General features: G+C 35.6%; 1 protein-coding gene across 2 annotated transcripts in view; it reads left to right on the top strand.

The window, feature by feature from the left end:
- Positions 1–7105: 7105 nt before the first annotated feature.
- spsb4a (splA/ryanodine receptor domain and SOCS box containing 4a) overlaps positions 7106–17810 on the top strand; it is a 76466-nt gene continuing 65761 nt past the window's right edge. For both annotated transcript variants that reach the window (XM_058797730.1, XM_058797734.1), the window contains exons 1-2: positions 7106–7346; positions 7491–7619. The gene's annotated coding sequence lies outside the window, so the exon portion shown is untranslated. The remainder of the gene's footprint in view (positions 7347–7490; positions 7620–17810) is intronic.

Raw genomic sequence — 17810 nt, 5'->3', positions numbered from 1 at the left:
CCAAGTGTTTTCATCTCGCTTGTTTGTTTACATTACTGTTGTCTGTACTTTCACACCCTCATGATATGAAGGATCTCAAACTGTTCATGTTAATGATTTAGACGTTATCCACATCATTTCCACAGACAGTTCATTACCAACATGTGGGTTTAAAATTATAATTTAAGGTAATTACATTAAACCTCACGATGGTAGATCCCATACAGAGCCTCTTATGGTCCTGTAAGTATCTTTGAAGAGTGTTTTTTTTTTTTTTTTTTTTTTTTCTCTTATTCAAGCAGCAAATACATGGTTATGGTAGCAACCATCTTCCATAAGCAGAAGTGATGTGTTTTTGCGTTTTCATGCATTTCAATGTCTTTTCTGTCCAGTTCAAGTCCATTTTGTTTTCTTAGTCATCGGTATCTGTAATGCTGCTAATGAAGCTCTGGAATACTGTAATGCTCATCCCCACACATTGGATATCGTTATTCATAATACACACAACATCTTCAGATTTTATGCAATTGATGCTGGACTCTCGTCACAGGTAATGTGATCTCAGTCTGCGATTTGCTAAATATTGCTCTAATTGATAAACAAAAGCATTTGTTTTTGGAAAACAGGCGTGATGTTTTAATGTAATTAGAATAGTTAGACTATTGTTGATGGATTAGTAAAATTAGTGCATAAATAGTTGTGTTGTATCTGAAGTCGTAATGCCCTTGTGTTAGAAAGTGATCTCTTGCAAACATGCATGCATGATGCTCTAAGTTTGCATTCAATAAATGCACTTCACAGTCTCACAGAGACTTTAATGGCATTACGAATAAATTCAAAAAGGCATTTTCAGAAAGTGATGTTGGAATATTCAGGTGTCAATGTTGGACTGAATGGACAGACTTGAACATTCTATTAACTGAGCCTAACCGATTGACAGAAATATTAAACACAGTGGTCTAGATTAATCATTTCATTTTCATTTAACGTTTAATGGCATATTCAGCGATTTTTCATGTGTGGTGTCTGTATTGCGCAGTCTAACATGACCAACACTAACAAATTGTATGTCAACACCTGTTTCATGTCATTTTTTTTGTTTTGCCTTTTTTTTTTTTTTTTTAAAGTCGTTGTTTTTATGGTAATTGTGGCCTATTCTTTACTGGTTATGTGATTTATCATACCTCTTTTTGTACAAACTGTCAATAAAAACAATGGAAAACCCATGTTGTCTCTAATGTCTTTTAAAGGCTAAAGAGTTTTAATAAACCAAAATAAAAATCCAAACTGGGTTTGTTGACATCAGATGAATGTATTATGGTGACCAACAAACTCTGATGTAATATATTTTTCTTTCTAGTCTTTGAATACATCAAAGGACCTGAAATCACTGTTTAATCTACTGTTATGTCCATCTATTCAGTTCAAAAGTCTTTTAAGCTCACCAAGACTGCATGTATTTGAAAGTAAATACAGTAAAACAGCGATATGTTGGAAATACTTTTATTTAAAATAACTAATATTTCAAAATGTTTATTTATTTATTTTCCATGGGATGGGAAAGCTGAATTTTCAGTAGTCATGATTCCAGTCTTCAGTGTCACATGATCCTTCAAAAATCATTCTAATATGAGAAACATTATTTTATCATTATGCAGACATACAGTGGGTACGGAAAGTATTCAGACCCCCTTAAATTTTTCACTCTTTGTTATATTGCAGCCATTTGCTAAAATCATTTAAGTTCTTTTTTTTTCCTCAATGTACACACAGCACCCCATATTGACAGAAAAACACAGAATTGTTGACATTTTTGCTAATTTATTAAAAAAGAAAAACTGAAATATCACATGGTCCTAAGTATTCAGACCCTGTGCTGTGACACTCATATATTTAACTCAGGTGCTGTCCATTTCTTCTGATCATCCTTGAGATGGTTCTACACCTTCATTTGAGTCCAGCTGTGTTTGATTATACTGATTGGACTTGATTAGGAAAGCCACACACCTGTCTATATAAGACCTTACAGCTCACAGTGCATGTCAGAGCAAATGAGAATCATGAGGTCAAAGGAACTGCCTGAAGAGCTCAGAGATAGAATTGTGGCAAGGCACAGATCTGGCCAAGGTTACAAAAAAAATTCTGCTGCACTTAAGGTTCCTAAGAGCACAGTGGCCTCCATATTTCTTAAACGGAAGACATTTGGGACGACCAGAACCCTTCCTAGAGCTGGCCGTCCGGCCAAACGGAGCTATCGGGGGAGAAGAGCCTTCGTGAGAGAGGTAAAGAAGAACCCAAAGATCACTGTGGCTGAGCTCCAGAGATGCAGTCGGGAGATGGGAGAAAGTTGTAGAAAGTCAACCATCACTGCAGCCCTCCAGTGCTTTATGGCAGAGTGGCCTGACGGAAGTCTCTCCTCAGTGCAAGACACATGAAAGCCCGCATGGAGTCTCCAAGATGGTGAGAAATAAGATTCTCTGGTCTGATGAGACCAAAATAGAACTTTTTTGCCTTAATTCTAAGCGGTATGTGTGGAGAAAACCAGGCACTGCTCATCACCTGTCCAATACAGTCCCAACAGTGAAGCATGGTGGTGGCAGCATCATGCTGTGGGGGTGTTTTTCAGCTGCAGGGACAGGACGACTGGTTGCAATCGAGGGAAAGATGAATGCGGCCAAGTACAGGGATATCCTGGACGAAAACCTTCTCCAGAGTGCTCAGGACCTCAGACTGGGCCGAAGGTTTACCTTCCAATTAGACAATGACCCTAAGCACACAGCTAAAATAACGAAGGAGTGGCTTCACAACAACTCCGTGACTGTTCTTGAATGGCCCAGCCAGAGCCCTGACTTAAACCCAATTGAGCATCTCTGGAGAGACCTAAAAATGGCTGTCCACCAACGTTTACCATCCAACCTGACAGAACTGGAGAGGATCTGCAAGGAGGAATGGCAGAGGATCCCCAAATCCAGGTGTGAAAAACTTGTTGCATCTTTCCCAAAAAGACTCATGGCTGTATTAGATCAAAAGGGTGCTTCTACTAAATACTGAGCAAAGGGTCTGAATACTTAAGACCATGTGATATTTCAGTTTTTCTTTTTTAATAAATCTGCAAAAACTTCAACGATTCTGTGTTTTTCTGTCAATATGGGGTGCTGTGTGTACATTAATGAGGGGAAAAAAAATGAACTTAAATGATTTTAGCAAATGGCTGCAATATAACAGAGTGAAAAATTTAAGAGGGTCTGAATACTTTCCGTACCCACTGTATATTGTGTGGAAACCATGATGCATTTTTTCAGGTTTCTTTGACTAGAATGAGCAGATTTGAAGTGGAAATCTTACATATTATTGAAAATATATTTACTCTCAGTTTTGATGCATCAGTTTAATGTATCCATACTGAATAAAATTGGTGTTATTATTATTGCTGACTCCAAACGGTATATGAATAACGGTGTTATTCACATCGTCTCTGGTGCTGTTGTTATTCGTCGGTGCTGCCAGAAGATGGCAGCAAAGCCTAAACATGGATGTTGACATACTCACAGCCACATGACCAAAACTGCCGTTTGTTCGGTTTTATTTATTTACTTGTTCTTTTACATAAAAAAAAAAAAGAGCGAAATGTATGTAAGTCCAAAGCTATTACTTGTTACATTTCAGGACTGTTACAAATCAGTTCACAGCATAATTAAAAATGCCCTTGTTGAACTTCTCAGGTTACTCAGTCAATGTATATTGGAGAATGCACTCTCCAACATCCTGCAAATAAAAACCTTAAGTTGCCACAACAGACTGGCAAACAGCTGTGCAAACACGATTGCAGAACACCTTGACATAAAGGCTCTTTTGTTGTGTATTTGTGTGTGTCTGTGTGCTGAGAACAGAGTGAGAGAAAAATGTGTGTGTGTTGCTTTAATCCATGTAGGAGTGACTAATGACCTGAGTTACTAATATTATGGCTCTTTGTGTTCACATCAGGCAAAGTATTCGAAGTCGTGTTGCTACAGGGGAAATGTTTCTAATTACTGTACTGTAAATCACCTTACATGACAAGCACGTGCCGAATGACTGCTCGCCATTAAGACAGACTGTAAATTATGCAAAAAGACAAGTACAGAATTTGTCGGTACAATCCACTTATGAGAATATCCAGTATGACAGCTCCTTCTGTAAATCAATACACTGAAAATCCTCCATTCAGTTCATAACATCATGAAGTCATTGATTTCCACTTTCTTTTCTTCACAGAAAGGTCTATTTTAAATTAATTTGTAAGGTCGGATACCAGAACGGCCACTGAAGGTGACAGTCTCGCAAAGCCAGACTATAAGCACATTTTATGAAATGTTCTAAAAATGTGGCCTCGATTCGCCATCTAAAAGTAACATGGCTGTGTGCAGTGAGAAGGGTGATGACCTCAGGGTAAATGGTGATATCTTTTACATGTTAATATCATGGGAGATATAAATTGTAACATCTATTTGAAGGGTTCAGATGCAAAAGCCTCTAAGTGCTGTCTGAAATTTTCTTCTGAAATGAGCATTTTTATCAGGCTCCTATACTTATGTTCAGTTATTTCACTGTAATTGCATAGAAAGGGACACATGCATTGCCATTAGAGTAAAATTACTGAACCCAAACATAGAAGCCTGATAAAAACGCTCACTTTAGATGAAAATTTCAGATGGCACTTAGAGGCTTTTGCATCTGAACTCTTCATTTGTATTGTGTTGGGAATAGCAATAGACTTTTTTTTTTTTTATAAAGTTCCTGCCCATTTAAGGATAAATCAGATGCGAGTAGCCTACAGATTCCAAAACTAAAAACTGAAAGTCAGCTTTCACTTTAAAATATTGCTTTAACCTTGTGAAAAATATGACTGTCTGGTCTGCACTGGCTACTTGAGAACAATAATAATTTCTCAACTGAGAATGTTTTTAATTTTCAATAATCCAATTTATTCCTATTAATTTAAAAGAATTATCTTTATAATATATATATACGTACATACAGGTGTATCTCAATAAATTAGAATGTCGTGGAAAAGTTCATTTATTTCAGCAATTCAACTCAAATTCGTGTATTAAATAATTATCTCGGTTGGTTGTGCATCTTTTTCTTCCACACTTTTTCCTTCCACTCAACTTTCTTTTAACATGCTTGGATACAGCACTCTGTGAACAGCCAGCTTTGAATGTTTGTGGCTTACCCTCCTTGTGAAGGTTGTCAATGATTGTCTTCTGGACAACTGTCAGATCAGCAGTCTTCCCAATGATTGTGTAGCCTAGTGAACCAAACTGAGAGACCATTTTGAAGGCTCAGGAAACCTTTGCAGGTGTTTTGAGTTGATTAGCTGATTGGCATGTCACCATATTCTAATTTGTTGAGATAGTGAATTGGTGGGTTTTTGTTAAATGTGAGCCAAAATCATCACAATTAAAAGAACCAAAGACTTAAACTACTTAAGTCTGTGTGCATTGAATTTATTTAATACACGAATATCACAATTTGAGTTGAGTTACTGAAATAAATGAACTTTTCCACGACATTCTAATTTATTGAGATGCACCTGGTGATTCTTAGACTATGGGCACTTTTATGTTCTTTGGTCATATTTTTAAAAATACATATAATTTTGGACAAATTCCTCTTTCTTTGTCAAACTAACAATAAAACCACCTTAAAAACTTTTTACCACCTTTCTATTATGATTTTTTCAACCTCCTTATAGGTTTCAAAATCACTGTTTTCTCCTTGTCGCACACCCAGACTTTTAAACTTCAAGAATGAAAATACAGTTTAAAAATATGACTTATCTGGTAACTATTAATGTACCTGAATTAAGCACTAGAATTAAAATACATTATAGTATTTAATGTGAGACCACTATCAATATTACTTTTTATACAAAATATAGCTGTCGCACAGTATTAGTGTAATTTCCACCACAACACTGTAATGTCCCTTTGAAAAGTTTGTGTGAAAGATTGTTTAGGTGGTTTCTATGGAAATGTTCAGTGACATCAGAGCACATGTTGGACATGGAGGGAATTAAAATTTTCATCAACAACAAATGAAAAAAAATCAAGGTAAATATTACTTGATCAGTTAATATATTTATTCTACGTCATTTCCAAACATGCTGTACCTTCAAGGGTGTTTTTAAAAAGCTAAAAATTTTAAGTTAAATAAGAGTATTTTGCATACATGAAATGCTAAGTATCAATTCAAAGCTAATCAGTGAAGCTATCTTCCATTTTTTTCACAAAAAACTACAGAAATGTAATTTCCACCACACTGCCCTCTGTGGTGGAAATGACATTTATGGTTACAAAGTACAATTGATAGGCTATGTTTAATGACTTTGTGAATTGAGTTTAATGAGTGTGATGAGTTTAAGACTTTTTCTAATAAATATCTCTACTGTTTATCTACATTCACGTTAATTCATTGTCATTTCCACCACCACCCTGTCATTTACATCACCACACATATTTTAAAAAAATATTTAAAAAGTTCTCATCACACATTAAAAATGTATCCACAATTTATGAGATCATGCTCTACTTAATATAAAAATTCAAGTTATTTAAGTTATATTTATTTTCTAATAAGCTCTTACCCAAACCAATATTACATTTCAGAGTGTGACAGGTGTACAGTTCAGCATTTGGTCCTTAGGGCAGTTAATTTATCTCATTAACAAATGTATAATTATTGTTCATAGAAAAACTGGTAAAAATAGTTACAAAAATGATCTTAGACAATTCTTGAGTGGCATATATTTAAATAACAGCTGCATATTGAGATGTGGTGGAAATGACATTTGTTCATTGCAGGTTGGGAAAAAAAAGTAAAATATTAACAATTTCTCTTGTAATCTAAGTTTGTCCTCTTTCAGACCTTAAAACTCGACAAATTATTTAAACTCATGAGACTGTGTTACGTGACTTTTGAACAAGTTTTGTTTTATTCAACTTCACAAAGCTAAGTGCCCCTAGCTGAAGAAACGCCTATATATATAATGTTAAACTGTGTATAATAATTATTTACTATTATATATTAATAATATATACTTGCGCTATCCAGCGGTTTCTTTATCCTTTGCTGCCGCGTTCACGCCTGCACGTGGTTTTGTTCGACGCTTCGCGCTCTTGATTTCCTCACAAAACGTTTAGATATGGATTATTTTCTTCCTTGCGTTGTGTTTGCTTCAAGCATCGGTTCCCATAGTCGATTGTGAAATCTTATTTCACTTATTATTTTGATCCATTATTATTTTACACGGAATGGCTGAAATAGGCTATAGGCTACTCCAGTTTCTCTTTATCACAATTCTGTCACGCAGACAGTCCCTCAGTGTAAGTTTAAATAGCCTCATTCCTCCCATCATGTTATCTATTTCGCTTCTCCATTCCCTCTCCATTTGCAGATAAACGCTTCATCATTGTGTCGGCTGGATGACTATCGAGTCCTTATGAAAATGCAAATGTATTTCCCTTCAGGAGAATGTGCCGCTGGTGGGATTTCACTGAGATGGAGGGGGATTCCTCACGTTCATTTGCTACTTTGTTAAAAGTCTTTTGTTATTCAAGACTCCATCATGTTGGGAGGGAGCCAGCTGTTTCAGTGAGGTAAGAGCCCTTTCAAATGTACTTTCCTTATGAGAAAAAGCTCGTCTTCAAATAAAATAAGGGGAACTTATTTAAATATATATATATATATATATATATATATGTAAATATTTTGTTGTGCTGAGAAACTGAGGACTACCTATCTGTCTGTCTATGCACATTTCTTCTTTGAAAAGATCATGACTTCTGATGTTCTGTGAAAAAAAAAAAAGAAGTCTTTAAAACCCATTGTTATTATAATAATAATTTTTATTTAACGCCTTTCCAACACCAAAGGTTGCTTTAAAAGTCAGGTTTAAAGGAACAGAAACAAACATCAAAGGACAGAACACATACCAAATGCTCAAAAAAGTATACAGAGGTCACATTACAAAGTTAGATACACATGTAGTACCAACACATACCAAGAGCTGAACTTAATATACAGAGATCGCTTACATGTTAGATTATCGTGACTGACTGTTGTCATCTTACGTAGGCTACAAATACAGTGTGAATTATGAGACTTTCAAGGGAAAGTGAGCACAAAAAGGCCATTTTATGCTTTCAGAGCTGATTTCCTCTATCTCACCTCATCTCCTGCACATAGGTTGTCTTACAGTGATCTTGGACCAGATGTACCTTGATAGCCCTGATATAGACCAGCATAATGTAGTACAAACTGATCTGAATGAGCCATATGAACCTATTTGACCTGTAACCCTGTTTAATTACGGCTGGCATCGTACCATGTGATGTGGTCTAAGCTTTACGAGAGGGACATGACGTTTTTTTGAAGGTCTGCTTTGAGCTCAGCTGTTTTGGGGTCCTTAGGGATAGGGCCAGATGCTGCACTAAGCCCGTTTTAATTTGGATAATTTGATGTTGGTCTCTGTGAGACTGACGGATGCGCTGTCATAAGTGGTGGAGGGAGGCTGCACCATTGTGACAGTGCCCATTTATCTGTCTGCCTGAACAGACAGACTAGTCACTACCGGTCGGAGTCCGGTTATCTTAGGACAGCTGGCTGTTTCTCTGAGCTTTCATTTAGATTTTTTACAATTTTCATCTTGGCCTTTTGGTATGTTTCAGAGCAGAGAGGACAGGAAATGATGTGAAGGATTGGAAATGTTATGAAACAGGCTCGAACTTGAATCACTGCATAAGCACCAGGGCACCAGTGTTTTTAAAGTTTTAAAAATGTAATTGAAATTGAATTAATAATGTAAATTGAAAACAGTTTAATACTTTTTTAATTTATAGCTAATTTGTCTTTTCAGTGTACTTTATTTTTGTTCATTTTAACTCTCGTGTAGTTTTACGTTTTTCATTTAAAAGTTTATTTAAAAAGTTGTATTAGTTTTATATATATATATATATATATATATATATATATATATATATATATATATATATATATTAATTTTAATTTAAGAATATTCAAAATTAAACACTTTAGTCTTGTATTATGATAATTATTGTTTCAAAAATAATAATTTTGGCCTTTCTAATTTAATTTTAATTTTGGGGTAATGAAAATATATTTTAGTTTCAGTTGTGTTTTATTTTAATTTCAATTCAGGTATTGAAAATGTTTTCCTATTATTATTTTTTTAGTTAATAATAATCTGTGCTGCTAGGCTGTGACTCTATGGATCATTTTCAGTTCTGCTTGACAACGTACATGTTCTTTTTTAATCTATGTCTTTACAGTTGTTCCTTTCTTTCTCTCTTTAGGTTGTCAGTTATCCAAGTACTTATTAACGAACATTCCTCTCTTTATCTCATTCTTTAATTTCATACTGAGTTTTCACACTTGCACCGATTTCCTTTCAGTTCATTTTCCATTTTCTTTTCCTCTTTCATCCTATTTTCCCTTTGGGAGTAATAAATTAGAATTATATGGACATATTCAGAAAAGAGACTGACAGATGGGCTCTCAATATAAAGTCTCTCCCTTTCTGTCTGTTTCACTCTCTCTCTCTCTGGTAGAGTAAAGCAAAGCAGAACGCATAAAAGGGTCTCTGAATTACACACTGGTTGGAAAATGATACTGCTGGCTCTTCTTTCCTTCCGGCGGCGCTAAATATGTCTGAAGCGTAACGGCAGAACAGGATGGGTGAGAGGATAGCTGGTCTTTGTGATGAAAACAAAGCCCTCACCGGTCTGTCCTGCGCTTCTCAGATCATGTGATACGCCATTGTCATACATGTGTTTTACAGCTGCTTATGTAGTGCCTAACAATGCAGTACACTCTCTTTATTAAACATTTAACCTTGCCCGCCAAAAAGGGCTGGATATTTTTAATTCGCTTCAGTTGTTCCCTCTCTGGTTTTAGCTTTCTGTGTTTTTCAGCTCTCTGTTTTCCCTCATCAGGCAGGCATAGTTTGAGCTACTGCTGTCAGGCACAGTGGGGGACGCAAGCTCAGCAAGAGTCCACGCCACCACACAGCCCTGAGCACACACACATTCACACTCCAATCCCACCCATCCAGTCTCACAAACAGCACCATTCAGCACTCTGCAGCCTCACCCCCTGGGAGCCCAATGCTGACATACATCGTGGTTCTGACGCTCAGAAAGTGCCAGGCACAGAACAGAGCACGCCTGACAGAACCTGTCCACATCCGCCACGACATGGCACAGGCTCCACTAAACTATATTTAAATCACTGTGTCATACACCTTAAAGCATTGGTCTTAAACTCAATTCCTGGAGGGCCACAGCTCTGCACAGTTTAGTTCCAACCCTATTCAAACACACCTGATCCAGCTAATCAGGGTCTTCAGGATCACTAGAAACTTCCAAGCAGGTGTGATTTGGAGCTGGTTGGAGCTAAACTCTGCAGAGCTGTGGCCCTCGAGGAATTGAGTTTGAGACCACTGCCTTAAAGAGAACGAGCTGCCTCAGGAACAGACCTGATTTGTTCTTTTGTTTGTTTTCTATGTTTTGGGGTTAGTTGTCTTCATTAGAGCACTTTGAAGATGCAGTCATATGAACAATATTTCAGCAATATTTAATTGGCAATGGCATACCAATTTATTAAGCACTGCTCACACAGAAGTCTCTTTCAATACAATCAGTTTGCTGTTTTTTGGCGCAGAAATTTTGTGTGAACATTTCTCCCTCATGCAAAAAACCCAGAACCTGCATTTTTTCTGTTGAAATGACTAGATTTTGCCTGAAAATTTTGTTATTATTATTATCTTTTTTTGTTTGTTTTGTTTTTTTGTATCAGTCAATTTTGGATATGTTTTGGCTTTTATTGTATATTTAATTGTGCATGTTCATTCCCTCATGTTCATTCCCACCAAAAAAAAATTAAAAATAATAATAAATCTTAAAGTTAATCTTTAAAAACACTCATAACATAATTAATGTAATCTTTAGCAAATGTCAAAATAAATATTTATTTTTCACTCTGAGCATTATGATGTTGTGGTGCTTAAATTATTAGCTGATTTTAGTGTTTTATTTTACATTTAAAATATTAACTTAATTTTTATTTAAAATATTTAAAATAATTTTTAGATTAGGTTTTGTTTTTCTTTTTTTTCTTTTTTTCCGTTTTTAGTGTTTTATTTTAGTGTTTTATTTAGACAAAGTAGTATCCTTTACAGAAATTGCACATGTGAAGTTCATGTGTTTTTTTCTGTAATGGGATGAAATTAAATATTGGCCATTTATTGGTTTTTGGCCATAACATGAAAATAATTATTGGCCAGAATATTTATATAGTGGGCATCCCTACCTTGAAGTAGTATGTAAAATGTGAAATGAGCAACAGTGATTATTCACAGGTTGTGTGTTTGCTCTTTGCTAAACTTGTGTTCAATTAAATTTAACATTGGGATAATTCAGAAGGATACCCTTATCGTTAATTATATGGAATGTGGAATAAAAGTAATTTTCTTCTTCAGATGTTTAGGAAGCATCCATCCTGCTTTCTTTTTACTGCCTTGTGTCTGAGCGAGCCACATTTCACACCAAACACCAAATAGGCAGTGTTGACATGTGGTCGATCTTTTGTTAATGTGCAAGCTTTCAGTTTCAAAAGATAAAAAAATCATTTATCAAGCTAAACAATGTGATATGACCCCTTTAGTGCTGTTCATTTATTACATCTATAAAGGCATGCTATTTCCAGTGCTGCCAGATGTGTTCTTATTTACATTTAGATGACAGTGGGATAAGGTTTTAGTGTTGGTGTCCAGATAAATATTGTTTATCATGATATACGTATTGTAACATAGCAAGTCAGTGTGTTGCTGAAAGAAAGGCTAATTTGAGATGTTTTTGTGTGATGGCTGTTAAATGAGGTGTGTCTGTGTGTGTAGACCTATATCATTCATCTGTTTTGGGTAAGAGATGTGCCTGAGCCTGCGTTCTGTCAAATAAAGACAGCAAAGCTTTCATTTGCTGCAAGGTCACGAGTGATTGCTTGCCTTATTGATGGCTCACTGTTTAGATGTCTTTAAGCAGCTTTATATGTGCGTTCTTGTCAGTTTGTGTTATTGACTACTCCAATGTATTTGTAGACAGATCTCGATTTTATATCAGCGAATGGATGTCGTGTATTTGTTTGAGAGTTTGTTGTGCTGTGTAATTGAGTTGCACTTACGTCACTTGTATCCAGCACTGGAGTGATATCACACACAGGAAGCAGCTGCCCTTAAGAGGAGAGGCATTAATCATTAACAATGCCGTGAGCAGAGTTCACCAAGCGCACCCCTTACTCTCATTTATTTATTCATTCATTTTTTTCATGTTTGGGGGAACAAAACTGGGTCAAAACCCCTTGTGCCTATACGCCAACACTGACTGATGTGATCTTTTTGCAGCTACTCAAAGTAGATATCTGAAGGTATTGTCTTGTGTTGTGTCTGTAAACTAGGTCTAAATTTAGAACTGAGGCTCTTATTAGGCCCTCATTCACATTCGCAGACTGGGGTGAATTTGACTTCTAAATCTTTAACATTTTGTGTGAGAGTAAGAAGGATTACAACCTTTCCTCCCAATTAGGAACGCAAAAATAGATGTGAGAAAAGGGTTCAAAAAAGAAAGAAGGCATTGACCTATCATGTAATCTGAAATGAACCATGATCTTATGAACAATGTACAAATGACTCTCATCTTTGTAGCCTGTCTATGTGTGTGTGTTCATTCAGATGCACCTGCAGCTGATAATTTGTGGTAAATAAGCTGTTGCGATTCAGATTCAAGCTATTTTCATAATAAATCATATGCTAAATTAAACTTGGAACAGGTTCAATGGAAGTCATGGCACCGATACAAAGATTATACACACACACTAATGCATGTCAGCACACACATCTCTTCCCTCTGATGTTTGTAGGTATAATTCTATCTATATTTATGTTGTTCTGCTTATTCCTATCAGCCTATCCATCCATCCATTATTCCATTCCTCCATTGTTTTATCATTCTATCATGCATTTTGTCGTTTGTTCTATCTCTCAATTTGTCCATCCGTCCATCCATCCATCATCCCAATCCATCCATCCATCCCACCACATCCGTCCATCCCAATCCCTCCATACCAATCCATTCATCCCATTCCATCCATTCCATCCATCCAGATCTGACTTTGGTATTGATAAATGTTGTTATCATTTACTCCCCTCATGTCATTCCAATCCTGTAAGACCTTCTATCTTTACAACATGGCTACATGCAAAAGATATTTTGAGAAATGTCTCAGTGTTTTTTTTGTTTTGTTTTTTTTCTCATTGATGAATATCAATGAGCTCTAATACTGGTTGGTTCCCAACATTCTTCAAAATAGCTTCTTTTTTTTGTTCCACAAAAGAAAGTACTACAGGTTTGGGACGGCTTTGAGGGTGAGAAAATGATGGCAGAATTTTCATTTTTGGATGGAATATCCCTTTAAGCTTAACTTTTTGATGGCGTCATTCAGTGCTTTCCCGCACACAGAAAATGAGAGGATGAGAGAACGATCACAGCATTTGTTTGCGCCGATAGCTTTGCTGAATCTCGGCTTACAGTCCACCTCATATGTCTCTGACTAATTCAGGCAGCACCTATTGATTTCAGGCTGGGTCACCTTTAGCAACACACTACTGTGCTTCAGGGAGAGAGAGAGAGAGAGAGAGAGAGAGAGAAGATAGCTGTCAGTTTGTGTGAAGATCAAGCAAGTAAAAGAGATTGAGAAGAGCTTGAGATAGGGATATGGAGAGAGAATGTAAAAGCTATCGAAAGAAAGGTATAAGCATGATGTCACGGTCTGTTCCCCTTACAAACATTTCCTGTTACTTTCAGTCACTGAATTAATTTGAATTAAGTATTCATGGTCCTATGAGTTAAACAATTCACATAGTGCTCATTAAAAAAACACAAGAGTCAAGTCAGTAGAGTTCAAGGCAAGGCTAAACTAATATGCTACGCTTGTAGCAGGTGAGAACAAACAGGAACAGTACTATCCACTCTCTCAAAGGAGAATGTGTTATTTCATTGCTGAATAACCCTCATCAAGTCCTTTTCACCTGCAGAGGATGTGGAAATGACCCGGGGAATGGTCTTCAAGCAGTTATAATGGTTCTCTGCTAGCCCACCTGCTAGTTCATGCATAATACGTTATCTTAGCTATTATGGTCATGCATTTACAGTTCTCAGGAAGGTGTTATTTGATACGTGCAACAATGTGATAAACCCATACTTGAGAAGTAACAGGATACTTGGAATGACGTAATGTAATTTAAAAAGGTTACAGTATTCTGTTACAGATTGTAAAAAGATTCAATCAGGTTACCTGTACATTGCATGTAAATGGGAATTGCGATAGGACATAAATGAAGTGCTCTCACCAGTGTAGGACCTTGCCAAATGTGACATGGGAACTGCATAGGTAACACTTTTGTCTATTGTTCCCCACTTTTAAAGCAATGAACAAGAATTGACACACTCACATTTATGCCTGCAATGCTCTTTGAAATGAATTGTGACTTGGCAGGTATTGTTTTCTCCTGTTTGAGTTTAATGTATAGCATCAAGTAAGCCCTTCATATGATATTTTTCTCAAAAAGTATACATGCTGGCTCTGTGGCGCACTGCTTGTTCGAGAGCCAACACTAGTGTTACATGCACGATTATACTTCGCTTATTCTTAATAGCCCAACAATGTGTCATGTACAGTAAACATCTTGTTGATGCCAAAACCAAGAAAACCCTAGACAATTTCATAATCTTATGTAAACTGTTGTCTGGATTACAACGAGCTGATTTTTGATAGTCATCAGTGTTTTGTTGTACATGTACATGTAAACACACTTACTGTGTAAGGCAGGGGTACTCAAGTTCAGAGGCCAAGTGGGCTGCATTTAAACTACATAAAATGCGAAGGGCCACAAATTACAATTTTCATCATCAGACTTTATTTAAGACAATATTTGCAGATTTACTGATTTAGAAATACAGTTTATTACTTATCTAAGTCTTACTTGTCCTTGTCCTTGTCCTATTTAAAATAACACTGAGCATGAAAAAAATTATAATTATGTGTGTGTGTATATATATACATATACATCTATACTTATACTATATATTTCATCTATACTTCTATATATATATATATATATATATATATATATATATATATATATATATAGAAGGTAGGGCTATATATATATATATTTATTTTTATTGTAAAAATCTGGAACAAAAATTGGATTAAAAGTTTGTTTTGCTATATTGATTAGGGATGTAACGACTCACTCAACTCACGATTCGATTCATGATTTTAAGTTCACGATTCGATTCGCGATTTTTTTTAATTTATTTTTTTACAAAATGAGATTTAAGAAATTCTATTATTATTATTATGAAAACCTTGCCTTTTACCGTATGTAGGAATATATTATCTGCCTCGTTCTGTGACAAAAAGCGCACATCAGCTCACAAAATTAAGTTATTTCAAACACTCGACTGATGTTGTGGAGTAAAATCATGTTATTAAATGTCTTCTTTCGTTAGACAACGTTGTTTGGGGCGTGCCGCGTGGTTAGTTACAGCACTTGCAGAGATCGAGCAGCTTTTAATACTGCGATTGTATACATTTGATTAATACAATCAAACTGCCTAATATTTTGAGCGTAAATTGTAATAAAAATACATTAATCTTCAGCATGACACGGGCCACAAAATTAATGCAGACGGGCCGGATGCGCCTGTTGAGTACCCCTGGTCTAAGGAGTGCTTGCGATTAAGAAAATGACATACCTTGTAAAATTAATCTTGCCCTGAAGTAATCCATAATTAAATTAAAACCAGGTGAATTATGCTAATTTCATATTTGAATTTGGTTACTTGCATATTTACATATTTAGTATGATTTATTTAGTGATTATTAATAACTTAAAATGATTATTGGAAAAAAATGGCTTTGAAACAGTTTTCATTCAGAAATTGCTAGTAAATTTTACAAATAATTCTAAAAGAAATGACATTAAACAGAATTAAATGTAGCATTTTGAAGAATAAAAACTGAAATAGTAGTTTGTAAAACATAATCTGTTTTATTTTTATTTTTATAGCGTAGTAATACTAATTCTGTAATGTACTCCTGTTCCGATGTGTAAGATTTTTTTTTAAATGATTTGTGTTTGTTTTGTAAATTTTTTTTAATGTAATTTAGACTAGCAAAGCTGAATTTCTGGCAGCCATTACTTCAGTCTTTAGTGTCACATGATTCTTCAGAAATCATTCTAAAGTGCTGATTTGGTGCTCCGTAATCATTTATTATCAATGTTGAAAAATTGGTGCTACTTAATATTTTTTGTAGAAATCAAATAATTTTATTTGTAGGATTTTTTGTTAAATGGAAAGTTTTGATCAATTTAATGCATCCTTGCTGAATAAAAGCATTCACATAAATACGGACCACAAATTTTTGAACAGTAGCATACATTTTTAAAGTAACCCTTCCTCATGAGTAAACTTAAAAATCTGAACCAAATGTCCTTTTGTGCTAAATTTCTGTTGCATTTTACAAACCTGTGACACTTTGACAGAGCTTACTTTTATTTCAGCATTATGCTGTGTTTGACACCTCTTGAGTATACAGTGCACAGAAAAATAGGAAGCTCTTACAATGAGATAACAAAAGGTTAGAAACACAGCTATCAAGCTGCCACAAAACCTGCATTTTTATCCCAGTACTATCAGGGGAGTCATCAGCACTCCTATGTCGCTGACCGTACCCCGTGACCTAGTTTGCGCAGTGCTTGTCATTGGTAAATTCAGGTAGAGCAGACGACGCACAAACTCCCAGTGCTCCACACACCAGGGTCCTGGAAGTGCTGAGCGCTGTCGCAAAGCCCCTTGGGAAATTTAGCAGTGAATTGACAGACCTGTTCAGCGTGGAGTGCTGCCATTGTGAGGCGACATGAGACGTCTGTAGCACACTTATTATACCTAGCTCTTTATTTGCCCTACTTTTTTGCCTCTGGTCTTCATACTTTTCCCTCTCTGCTGTCTCCACCACACTTATCTTCCCATATCATGGTGCATGGTGCTACTATCTTTCCATGCCATCATTCTACAGTTGTCATGGAAACATAAAAAATTATTTGCGCAAAGGTTTCAGGGTCATGATGGAAACGAGATCCTTTATTTCCCTTCCTTTCTCTTCAGTGTGAAATTTTGAATGATTTTTGAACATATTGGTTAGCCCTAACTTATGAGCCTAATGAATTTGTTTTGTTGCCTGCACACATATCTCCTTGCAAATGGCCATCTGGTTTACAAAACAAATTATAGATGATTAGCTCAATAACATATTAAGGTCAATTACATCAAGATTAAGCCATAAAATTCTGTGGAGCCATTTCATACTGATGCCTTTACCTTCACATAGATTTACAATGCAATCTATTTTATGAATGTACAAAACAGCAGTTGTTGTACTTTAAATTCTGTCCTTATTATCTTTTCATCTAGTCTGAGGCAAATATCAGAACCTTATTGAAATCACAAAATGAAAAGTAGCCCAATACAGCTCTGTTACTAATCATTATACATCTTCTGACAAAGAGATACAATTGTATTTATTTTAATTAAAAAAAGAGTGTTATTTTAACACAGTGTTATTTTAGTATTAGATAACATTATAGTATTAATATTTGATTAGCTTTTATTTTTATGTTCAGTTTTCATTTTAATTGTAGTGTTAATGTT

Source organism: Onychostoma macrolepis, chromosome 02, assembly GCF_012432095.1.
Source record: "Onychostoma macrolepis isolate SWU-2019 chromosome 02, ASM1243209v1, whole genome shotgun sequence".
Taxonomy (NCBI): domain Eukaryota; kingdom Metazoa; phylum Chordata; class Actinopteri; order Cypriniformes; family Cyprinidae; genus Onychostoma; species Onychostoma macrolepis.
This window is presented reverse-complemented; position numbering and strand designations above follow the sequence as displayed.